This window comes from Hydra vulgaris, chromosome 15 (genome assembly GCF_038396675.1).
Source record: "Hydra vulgaris chromosome 15, alternate assembly HydraT2T_AEP".
Classification (NCBI taxonomy): domain Eukaryota; kingdom Metazoa; phylum Cnidaria; class Hydrozoa; order Anthoathecata; family Hydridae; genus Hydra; species Hydra vulgaris.
Window position 1 is genome coordinate 31,072,501 of NC_088934.1, and position 12,896 is coordinate 31,085,396.

Here is a 12,896-nt window from a genome sequence, read left to right on the forward strand (position 1 = left end):
CCAGTAAGTCTTCCTCATATTCCTTAATCTTGGATGAATCACTGTCAAAAAATTTATTTTCATATTCTGGCTGATTTACATCAATATATCTTTTTTTTTTTATAAAGAAAATCAATTACAGCAAGTTGAAAACATAATTATTAATCAGCAGCTAGTAACCTTCCCACTTTTTTCATAATACTAGCTCCGTCAATCATTATCATCACAATGATGCTGTAAAACCTGTTGTTCGCACTAAACCTAAACTCCAGAAGTGAGAATATTGTCTATAAACATTAATATTCAAAAATAGGGAGAGTTTCTAAGTGACGTTTATTTGTCAAAACACAAAGAAAATCTTTCCAACCCTGAATTCCATTTTTTTGCACGCTTTTATTTGATTTCCTAAACCTAATCTTTTTTTTTTCTGTACTCTACTAAATGATTACAAACTGTATTTACTGAAGATAGTAGATTTCTAAATTTTATAGCAGTTAGAGCAGCATGTAACACTGTTGAAGAACAAATCACATTAACCTAAGCTTGTCTTACCACATTATCTAACGGGGTTTGACAAGCCTGTCAGACCCCGTAAGCAAGTGTAGCTTGAAGCGTTTTATCTTCCATTTCATAAATAAAGTATTCTGTTAGTGGTTTCGATTTCTTTTTTGGTGGTTTATCTGATATGTTTTCTTCTGTAATGTTAGGTTGCATTAAACTTTCTACCTTTACATTATGCACCGACAACATGTGTATAATTGTTGAACCACCACTGATTATTAAAATTGTCTTGCAGTTCTGCAATTCACACATCTCTGTTTTGCTTTTTTCATCTCATAGAAATTAAATCCAAACAGCTGAGTTACTTTTAATTGTAAAATCCACATACGTCATGCTTATTTAATTTTAAGAGTCTACCTTATAAGAAACACACCTTTTTTTTTCAGTTTGAAAAATTTTTTTTTTTAAAATTATGCAACAGAATAGAATAACTAACCAACATGACATATTGTGAAGATTTTAACTTTATTTCTTTAAATCAAATCTTTTCGATAACTTTATTTTTGTTCAACTGAAAATAAAATATTTTTTGAAATTTTATACTATTTTTAAGTTATTTTATTAAGTCGCATAAGTTGTTTTTATTTATATATTTTTTTAATTACGCTTTGTTTTCATTCTTATAGGAAATCTCGGGATTGATATTAGACAATCTTGAGATATTCCTATAAAAATGGGATTTCGATATTGAACTTGAAATCGCCTGCCTTCCTGGCCAAGCTTGATATAGCTCAAATATGAAAAAATTGTAGTCACAAAATTGTTTTTCAGGTTAGTACTAAGTTTTCATTAAAAACATCTTACTTATTATATAGTCAATAACTATATAACTTAACCAAGTTTGCTGTTTCATCAACTAAAATGTTTTTATCTGATTAAGAATACTTTCATTGTTGTAAAAATAAAAACTTAATATGTCCAGTTTTTAAATTTATATGAAAATTGACATCAATGTGATTTTATGTCAAGACAAGCAATATTTTTTGTTTAAATGCAAATGAAAGGTGAATAGTTAATAACCAGATAAGTTATAATCAAACTTGCTATTTCAACCACCTAATTTTGAAGCCAGAAATTTAAATATATAAGTTCAAGTTCACATTTGGATGATTAAATATCAAACAATTTCAAATGTTTAAATTATGGGTATTAAAAATCCACTCTTATATTTCAGATAATGTGCTTTTCAAATAGCATTTTGCTTGAAAGTAATAAGAATCATACTTTCTTGACCGGGATTCAGGAGCTAAAATGAGAATTTGAAGTTTATTTTTGTAGTCAGCAATCTTTATTTTTATCAATAATGTAATTCTATATACCTGTATTGATTTCACCATACTTTCCATTAGGGTTGCGAATACCGGGACCCCGAATACCGGGATACCAGTGTTTGGAACAATTTATAGTTGCCGAAATACAGGTATTAAAAAAGTCGAATACCGCTATTTTGGTATTCGAAATAATTTTATCATTCGAAATAATTTTACCATTCGAAAGCTCAAAAAGTTTAAAATTTGAAATGATTTTATAAATGGAAACAAAATTCATCGTACAAAATTAAATGTGGGTGTATATATACCAATATTATATATGATTTTGGTTATTTTTAGTTAAATTAAAATATTATATAAAATTCCAAATGGTAAGTTAAATTATACATTATAAATTATACATTTTATTACCTTTTAGAAAATTTGTATTTTTTACCGATATGAATATTCAAGATTTTAAGGAGCATTCCAAAGCAAATCATAATAATTCACCATGGTTTCATTTTGTATGAAAAAAACAGGACAGTGTGCTAAATGCAAATTGTGTAAATAATAAAATAATAAAAACACATGGAGGTTCAACAAGCGGTCTTCATACCCATTTAAAAACAATTCATAAAGTCAACTTGTTGAAAAGAGATGTAGGTAGCCCCACTGTTTTAGATTCTTCAAAACTTTTACAGACATAAAAATCTTCAGTAACTATAAACAACTTTTTTTAAAGTGATAAAATGGATGATTCGTTGTCAGCTATTTTAGCTAGGATGACTGCGTGTGATGGTTTATCATTCAACATTATTTGCACATCATATGATATCAGAAAAGGCTTAACAGCCAGAGTCTTTTCTAACATACCAAAGGATCACAAAACAATTCACAAAATGGTATTGAATTACAGTAAAAATATACGAGACGAAGTAATTAAAGAATTATTGAGCAGAATTGCTTATGGAAACAGATTTTCTCTAACTTTTGATGAATGGACATTGATAAGAAATAGACGTTATATAAATATTAATGTCCACTCTGACAAAGATTTTTGGAATATAAGACTAATTTGTGCTTTTGGAACAATTCCCGCAGAAAAATGTGTTGAGCTTGTCAACGATAGGTTAAGTGGTTTTAGGCTTTCGATGAAGAATGTTGTAGGTATTACCACTGATGGCGCTGCAGTTATGACAAAGGTAGGCAGGTTAATCAAAGCACATCAGCAGGTATATTTAGTGCATGGAATTCAGTTGGCTGTTATCGGCGTACTCTATAAAAAACCTAATAATGAGGATAGTCTGTATAATGAAGAAGATGCCAACATTACACCAGTTCCTACACCCAGATTTGAAAAAGAGCAGAATTCCACAGATGATGAGGAATTAATTGATGAAGATTATGAAAATAAAAATGGTTTACTCATAATCTCCAATGAAAACGATGATGACAATTCTTTTTTTCTGGTGCATCAGCAAACATTACCATTAATTCAAAAAGTTTGAAAAGTGATCAAAATATTTCGTTCTTTGCCTACAAAAAATGACAAATGACATTCTGGAAAAAAATTGTCTCTGGTTTTAGACTCAAAAACACAATGGAATAGTTTGGTGTCTATGATAGAACGTTTTGTCAAATTAAAAAATCGCATCAAAAAGAGTCTAATAGATTTAAGACCTTTTTTTTAAGAGTCTAGTAGATTTAAGATTTTTAATTTAAGATACTATTTTTTTAAGAGTCTCATAGATATAAGAGTCTAATAGATTTAAGACCTATTTTTTTTCAGATGCAGAGTTTGAAATGTTGTCAAATATCCTTTCAGTTTTACTTCCTATTAAGCTTACAGTTGAAGCAATCTGCCGACAAGATGCAACTATATTATCTGCCGATGCTGCTATTCAATTTATGATGAAATCAATAACTGGCCATCCATGTTCATTAAGTTATGAATTGGAAGCAGCTTTAAAAGTACGTATTCTTGAAAGACAAACAGAAATTTCAAGTGTTTTGGAATATTTACACGATGCAGACTCTAATGAAACTCCGAGCGATGATGAAACCGATAGAGATTATGAATTATTTCCGATCATTACCAAAGCTGCAATCGCAAAAGTTGTCGTTTCACAGATACAATGTCTTGGTGTAGCCAACTTGGATTATGAAGCTGCACCTTTAGCAACAACATCTACTTCAGCCAATAATATAATAGACACAAATATAATATTCGATGTCGATGATGATGAAGTTGATCAAAGAAATGAAATTTCTCTGACTTTAAAAGAAAATTTGGAGATAGCAATATCAAAAAAAATTTGCGCCAGATTACCTGAGAGTGGAATCGACCGAAATAAAAAAGATCTCACACGCTCAATAAAAAAAGAAATTTCATTTTTTGTGACAAATGGCATAAGGGGAACATACTTAACTTTAATATATAATTATTGCTAAGTATTCAACCAACCAGTGTAGAATCGAAGAGAGCTTTTATCGGTAACTGGCTTAATCTGCACCAGAATTTGGTCAAGGATGGGAGATAATTCGCTTAACAACCTATGTTTTCTGTGATCTTATATTAACAACCAACTGCAGAAAAATTAGAACCCTAAAAATTTATGTTTTCTTCTATTTTTTATGAATAATATATAACTAACATTTTACTGAATTTTGTTTTTCTTTTTTTTATTCTTTAAATAAGTTAATATAGCTTTTGTCAAACCATTTTTTAATTATATTATTAATTCATTTGCATTATTAAAGGAAATCTAATAATCCCGGGATTATAAGTTTTTAATTCCGAAATACCAGTATTTGATTTTTGGTCCGGTATTCCCAACGTTACTTTCCATTAAACATCGCAACAATTGTATTAAAAAAAAAGACAATTGTTGCGATGTTTTTTTTTTTCCAAAGTAAATTAAACAAACACCTCCACCATTTGCAATGTCACTACAAAAGTTTAATGATGATCTTTGCAAAGAAATGAAGAGACCATTTCAAAGAGTCAGTTCTTTGCAATGGTCTTGTAATTGATGGAGGTGTTTATTTAACAGTGAAAAGAAAAAAGAAAGGAAAATTTTTTTAAGCCATATGTATAATTCAAGATAGCCTGAAAAAGCAAAGTCTTAATACAAGTTAAAAAAAAATCGAAGATAAAAAATAATAATAAAATAACTACAAATCCTTCTACCATTAAAAATTATTATTATAGAAAGTAAAGAAAAATAACATTTTTTTATTCAAAGTTCATTTTTTGCCTTATGTTTGTTAATAAATATATGTAGAAAATCCATCATGGCTCAGTTGGTTAGAGCTACGCTTGCAATGGTGTGAAATACTGTGGAGTGGGTTATGGAGATATGACAGGATCTTTTAGGTCAATCTTTTCAAGGGGTCTCCAAAGAAAATACAAATTAAAAAAAAAAAATCACGCTCTTATATTAAATTTTATTATGAACTAGTAAATTAAGGGACTGTGGAACCCGTTTTTAGCAATCATTTACTTATATAAGTATAATTTGTTTTATGAAACGAATTGTAGCTGGAGAAGCCAAAGAAATATTTATATATATATATATATATATATATATATATATATATATATATATATATATATATATATATATATATATATATATATATATATATATATATATATATATATATATATATATATATATATGTATATATATATATAACATACTTGTGCATATTAAATTCAGGTTTGCCTCTTTCTAACAACCATTTGCATATATAAACTTAAATATTTTTAGTTCAATAATAAAAAAATTTATTTAGGATTAAAATTAATTATGTTGATTTGAAATCATACAAGTATGTTATTTTTAATATACTTGTAATTAAATTAATAGTTATTTAATCACTTTCTTACAATATCAGGTAATCTGGAAGTCAGGGAATGAGGGAGTCATTGACCTAGGTAATAAATTAGATTAATTAGTTTTTTAATTTTAGGAAGCTGTTGCAAACCTCAATTAATTTTGGCATATGACCTAATAACGATTATGTAAGTATATTTAAGCTTTTATTAGATATTTATTAATTAATTGTCCATAATTTGATTTAACTTCATTATATTTTTTACACAAACAGACTGTATTTTGTGGAAAAAATATGGGAATACTTATTTAAAATATTTATGTTTTTTTTTAGTTTTTATTTAGTTATTTTAAATTTAACTAAGCCTATAGTTAATACTATAAGTTTAGTCTAAAATATTTATCTATTGATAATAATATTTATTCTTTTATAAGAAAATAATTTATTCTTTTTTAACTAATAAATGTTATATATGTATATATATAAATATATATATAAATATATATATATATATATATATATATATATATATATATATATATATATATATATATATATATATATATATATATATATATATATATATATATATATATATATATATATATATATATATATATATATATATATATATATATATATATATATATATATATATATATATATATATATATATATATATATATATCTTTGGGAAGAGCGGAAGGAAAAAAGTGATTCTTACGCCAACACATACGTCACTTTAAATTACTTTTGATTTTCGTCCAACATTATCGTGTTGGACGAAAGTAAAAACTATTCATTTAATTACAAATAAATCGTTTTTTAAAAAAACCACAAAAACGGAAATTTAAATGACCAGAATGTTTTTAACAATATAAACAATGTTTTTATTTTTAAGTTTTTTAAAAAAATGTTTTTATTTTTAATTTTTTTAAAAAAATGTTTTTATTTTTAATTTTTTTAAAAAAATGTTTTTATTTTTAATTTTGTTAAAAAAATGTTTTTATCTTTAATTTTTTTAAAAAAATGTTTTTATTTTTAATTTTTTTAAAAAAATGTTTTTATTTTTAATTTTTTTAATAAAAAGTTTTTATTTATATTTTTTTTACTGTAAATCATGCGCGGAGTGTTGCTACATTGACTATCTTATAGCCTGACTCGCAAGGGAGTGCTGCTACATCGACTGACAAATAGCCTGACTCGCAAGGGAGTGCTGCTACATCGACTGACAAATAGCCTGACCCTCAAGGGAGTGCTGCTACATCTACTATCTTTTAGCCTGACCCGCAAGGGAGTGCTGCTACATCTAAGGGTTCTATATATATATATATATATATATATATATATATATATATTTATATATATATATATATATATATATATATATATATATATATATATATATATATATATATATATATATATATATATATATATATATATATATATATATGTAGTAGGATTTGAACCCTCATCCAACGTTGGACTAACAGTCACGCCTCATAAGTATAAATTATCAACCTAAGTGGTTACTACATAGTAATGTAGAATCAACTTTAAACTATTAAATTAAATTTAAATTTAATTTATTATTATGCTTGAAATATTAATCGAGGCACTACTAAATTAAAAAATATATTTTTTTTATGCTTTTATTTTCTCTGGTTTATCCTTTATTTATTTTATCATTTGTTAAGTTTATTTCTATTTTTAGTTTTTGGTTTGTTTATTTTTAATTTTCTCTTAGTAATTAGCACAAATTGTCAAAATATGCAAAAAAAGTGGTCAAGTTGTAAAAAAGTAAATATTGAATGCGTGATATTATAAGGCTTACAACTGTACGCCCCTCCTAAGCAGTTGTGGGCAGGAAAGGCGTGCAATCCCACTCTTATCTTGACCACGCATGTAATTGTTTTTTTTTGAAAGCTTGGCTACAGCTCTTTAGATAATTAAAGATGTGCTGAAAAAAACCGACAAAGGAAAAAAATTATGAATATGCTAAACTATAAAAAAAAGAAAGAATTCTAAATTTAACAAAGTAGAAATTAAAAAAAAAATATTAAAACCTATAGCTCTAAAAAAAATCAACTAATATAAACCTGAAAAACTAAAACTCTAATAGAAAATTATTTTTAATTAAGTTTTGTAATTACGTTAAGGTTGTATTACTTGTCGCGTTGATTTGACGAGGTTCTAACTGATTTTTTTTTATATTAGGAGAATAGCAAACAAATCTTTTTTAAATTTTTTTTTAATGTCTAAATAAAAATATTTGTATGATTATTTTTTATTTATTTATGTATTTTTTTTATATCAATCAAAAAAAGAATACATAAACAAATAAAAAAATAATAATATATAACTATAAAACATTGATCATTTTCTAATGTTTTTATAATATTAGGCAAACTCTTTTAAATAAAAAAAAACTTACATCTAATTATCATTTTAAAAAAAATTAACTTTATTTAAATTATCAAAATACATTTAATAAAAAAATTAATTTAAATATATTCGTTGTTGTCGTTGTTATCGTTGTTTATAAAATTAAGAATAAAAATTGTTTAAAAAAAATTACATTCATCGTTGAAAAAAAAAATGCTTTTGATAAATAAAAAATAAAATTCTAAGCATTAATAAAAATTTTTTCAAAAGTGAATAACATATTGAAAAAGTTTTTCACTTTTGAAGATATTTTTAAAGATTTTTTTAATGATTGTTAAAGATTTTTAAATAATTTTAAACCTGGAAATAATAAAAACAAACTGAAGATTTGGGTTTAAATTCAAAATCATTTATTTCAAATTGTAGGAAATGATTCACTTCTCTAGAATAACCAAGGTTTTACAATAGTGGTCGACTGCTTTTGTTGTTATTAAAAAATTAAAAAATTTAATTGTGGTTATATCCCTCTCTCAACACTCTAACTCCAAAACACGAACCTTGACGAACAAGGCTGCTGTTCGGAGAAAAAAGTTGAACATGGTACTACCAGGGGCGTGGTGGGATCGAACTCGGAACCTCTCACTAATGAAGCAAGCGCTTTATTACTACACCACTATCGTGTAGCTAAGTTTAGTTAAGTGTAAACTTTATTAGAAAGTTTACATAACACAATTGAAAAATAACTTTGATATGTTTTCGACTATTGAATTTATACATTTATGAAAAAGTTTATTTGAACAATTGTTTGCGTTGTTGTTTATAAAATTAATTGCACAAATCGTCTTAAAATATTTACATTCATTGTAAAAAGTACACTTTTTAACAATATAATATATTTCGATGATGAAAGCACATACTGAACTCCAGAACTCTTTTTTTTTAACTATTTAAAAATATTTTTAAGCAAAAAAATTATTTAAAAAAATCATTTTATCATATCATAGCATGGTTTTAAAGTTGTAAGGGTTTTATAAATGTGTTTTGAAGCTTATTTACAGTCCTGTTGTGTAGCGTTAAAACTTGTATTGTATATCCATAATTGAGAACATTGATAATGTTATAATGCATTTTTTTAACATAATAACATGGCTGTTAATAATCATTTATACTTTTTTTCTAACATCATTGGTTGCGTTGTTCTATTTTTTGTTTTTAAGCAATTGATTTTTCATTACAATCGTCATGGTTACAACTGTCATGACAGAAAAAACATAAAAAAGCTTGTAAAACTTCAAGTAAAAACTATGAAACTCAGCATATAATAACATCAATATGTGCTAAATACACACACCAAATGATCTTTTTTTTACCATGCCATTTGCTGCATTAAGTCTGACAAAGTTGTTTTGTTCAGAAGTGGTAAAAAGTTAGCGTTACAATTTTCATGCTACCTAGAATTAATTTTTGAAAAAAGTTGAAGTTTTTAATGCTCTAATTTTTACATACTAAATTATATGATAGTATTTCACTTTTTTGGAAAGTTTCAAGTTATTTTATTTTTTGGTTCATTTTTAAGAGCTTAAAGAGCGTCAAATGTTACGATCGCCACTTTCATAGGATCGCCTTTATATATATATATATATATATATATATATATATATATATATATATATATATATATATATATATATATATATATATATTTATATATATATATATATATATATATATATATATATATATATATATATATATATATATATATATATATATATATTATATATATATATATATATATATATATATATATATATATATATATATATATATATATATATATATATAATTATATATATGTATATATATACACCTTGTACAGAAAGTTTAAATACACTTGTTTTTCTTTCTTTGTTTAAAAACACTTGGTTTTCAGCGCTCCAATACCGCATGTTCTGCTTGTTCACAGCCCCAGAAAGATGGAAGTGCGCCTCATTGCTGAAGAACACAAGCGTGTCATTAGGCAAGTCAAGAAGGGCCCTACACGCAGCTTCTTTAGCATCAAATTCCTGTGGAATCAGTTCCTGGGCGACAACAATCTTGTAGGGATGGAAGTTCAAAATATCATACTTTCATAGGTCAAAGATCTGTTTCATCAAGAACAAAATGGCAAGTCATTGGAATGCATAAAATGAAAATGAAATAAATTGGCAGATACTTCTGAATTCAGTGTTCGTACAACAATAAAAAATTACTTATCAACTGGTAGTGTATTGGATGTCTGAAAAAAACAGATGTAACCCAAAAGCAGGAGTTTCAGCTTTTAGTACAGAAATCAATAACAACAATAATTAAGTTATTACGCAAGAAAAGATTATATTCTTTTAGTATTGTAAGAAACCTTTTGTTGACATTAACTGATTGCCAAAGACGAAAAATATGGTGCAAAGAGTGTTTTAATTATTTAGTTAAACAATGGAAAATGATACGGAAAAACATTTGAAGCAACTCCTAAGCCATATTCAAAAAGTTGGTGGTTTCAATAGAAAATGGTGATGCATATCAGGTTCATATATTGGCTGTCATAAAATATATGAAGAAAGAAAAACCAGTATGAGTATTGTGACATTTTGGAAAATGTGCTTATTCCTAATTGCGATTTGTTCTAGGTTTATCAAAACTGGTTAGTCTTATCAGACAATGCTCCATGCTATACAGCACATTCAATCACTGATTATTTCCTTGAAAGTAATATTCGACTCATGCCTTGGCCAACACAATCACCTGACTTAAACTAGATCAAAAATTTATATTATAGGTTATCAACTAACAAAAAAGCAAATAACTAATCAAGTAATGCTTACACAAGAAAGGACCAAATTGTAACTTGAAATAGTAAACAAGATGATTAAAAACTTAATTGAATCAATGTCAAGGCGAACACAAGCTTGTATTAAATACAAAGGGTTTATATCCTGTATTAATATATTTGGATTAAAAAAAATTGTAGGTGCGTTTAAACTTTGTTGCCTTTTTTCTCAGTAATTTTTTGATTACTTTGAAAGTTGTGTTTTTTTTAAAATTAATAATCGACTATGAAACAAAACAAAAAAGTTTCTAGTTTCTACAAAAACTGTTGGACAGTAATCAGACTGATTTTGCAGAAACTTTAAGCTTAAGATCTGTAAATCGAAATCTCAACAACATTCTTATTTTTGTAGAAACTGGATGAAGTGTTGTTGAGAAATCCAAAGCTAGATTTTTCAACAACAAACCTTGCTAAGTGTTTAGAATGGTGCAAAAAATATTAAAGCTTGTCTATGTAGCAGTAAAAGAATGAGATATTTTCTGATGAATCATCATTTATTTTATTTCCAACCTTCGACAGGGTTTATGTTTGAAGGCAGCCTGAGGAAACATTTGAACCAGACTTCCTTCTTTCTATTGTGTAACATGGAGGGGGAACTGATTTTATCTGGGCAACAATATCATGAAACCTGCTTGCCTAAATGTTTCTGACCACAGAAAAACCAACAGTCAGGATTATTTAGGCATCTTATTGGATCAGATGGATCCCATTGTTTTGGAACTGTTCCCAAAGGAAATGCAATATTCCAGGATGATAATGCCCCTATCCACACACCTCAAGTGGTCTCCAAATAACATGTAAAACATTATGATGAAGTACAGCACCTTATTTGGACACTACAGTTTCCACACCTGAATATAATTGAGCATTTTTGGGGCAGATTGGAAAATAATGTGAGGATTTGATATCGACCACCAACATTGTTAAAACAACTGAAGGTAGTGTTAACAGAAGAATAGTTTTAAATTCCATTAGAAACTTTTCATAGTTTGTATGAGTCTATACCTCGCCGTATTTAAGCAGTTATTATTGCGAAAGGGGATCAAACCTCATATAAAAGTTTCTATTTTTTGAAAGTGTTCACATTATTTTGTTAAACACTTGTATATCTAATTTTGATTTGATTTAAGCAATTTTTATTTCAAACAGCTAGTTTGAGTTTTAAATTTTTTTAAATTTATCAATCTTGCCATAAACAAAGCGAGTTGAACTACAACCATGATAGTTTCAACCTTTAATTATTTTAAAATTTAAGTATTTTAAAATAGTTACTTCATTAAACATAGGTTCCCGTCTATTTTTCCCAGCAAAATAACTTTTTATAAATCTGATTCTTTTAAAGTTTTTGGATTTAAAGCAACTTGCAATTTTGAATTTAAAAACATACTAAATAAAATTTATTTATCGTCTTTGCAATGTTGTATTCACTGAAATTAAAAATAAAAATTATCACTGCTTTCATTTTTCTCTCATTGATTGTATGGTCAACTGCTAAAGCAAACGATGGTCAAATTCTATAAAACATTTTTTCGACGGTCAACTACAAGTATTAAATCATGCTTTAAAAAAACAGTTAAAACATGAAAAAAACAAAACATGAAAAGATATTACTTTGTAAGTAATAGCTTGACAGTATGCTAGAAGATATGGTATATATGATAAGTTGTTTAAACTATTAAGACTATATAACTGGAAAACAACCTGTCAATGTCTTGGGTTTACTATCTTGAGCATCTTGGGTTTACAATAAATCCTTCAGAATCAAATATTCTTTCTAATGAACAACTTGATTCAGCAATAAAAAGATATTTTCTGGATAAATGTGATAGTTGAGGTATTGTAGCGCTATACATTTTTTACCAAAATACTGGATCTTCATAATTTCAGGCATTTGATCATACACCAGCAACTCACTATTAAGAATATGTGTTTAATCTGATGATAAGATGTGTTTGATCTGATGATAATAGTTCTTGTTTTTCTTTCTTTTTTCCTTTTATAATGAAAAC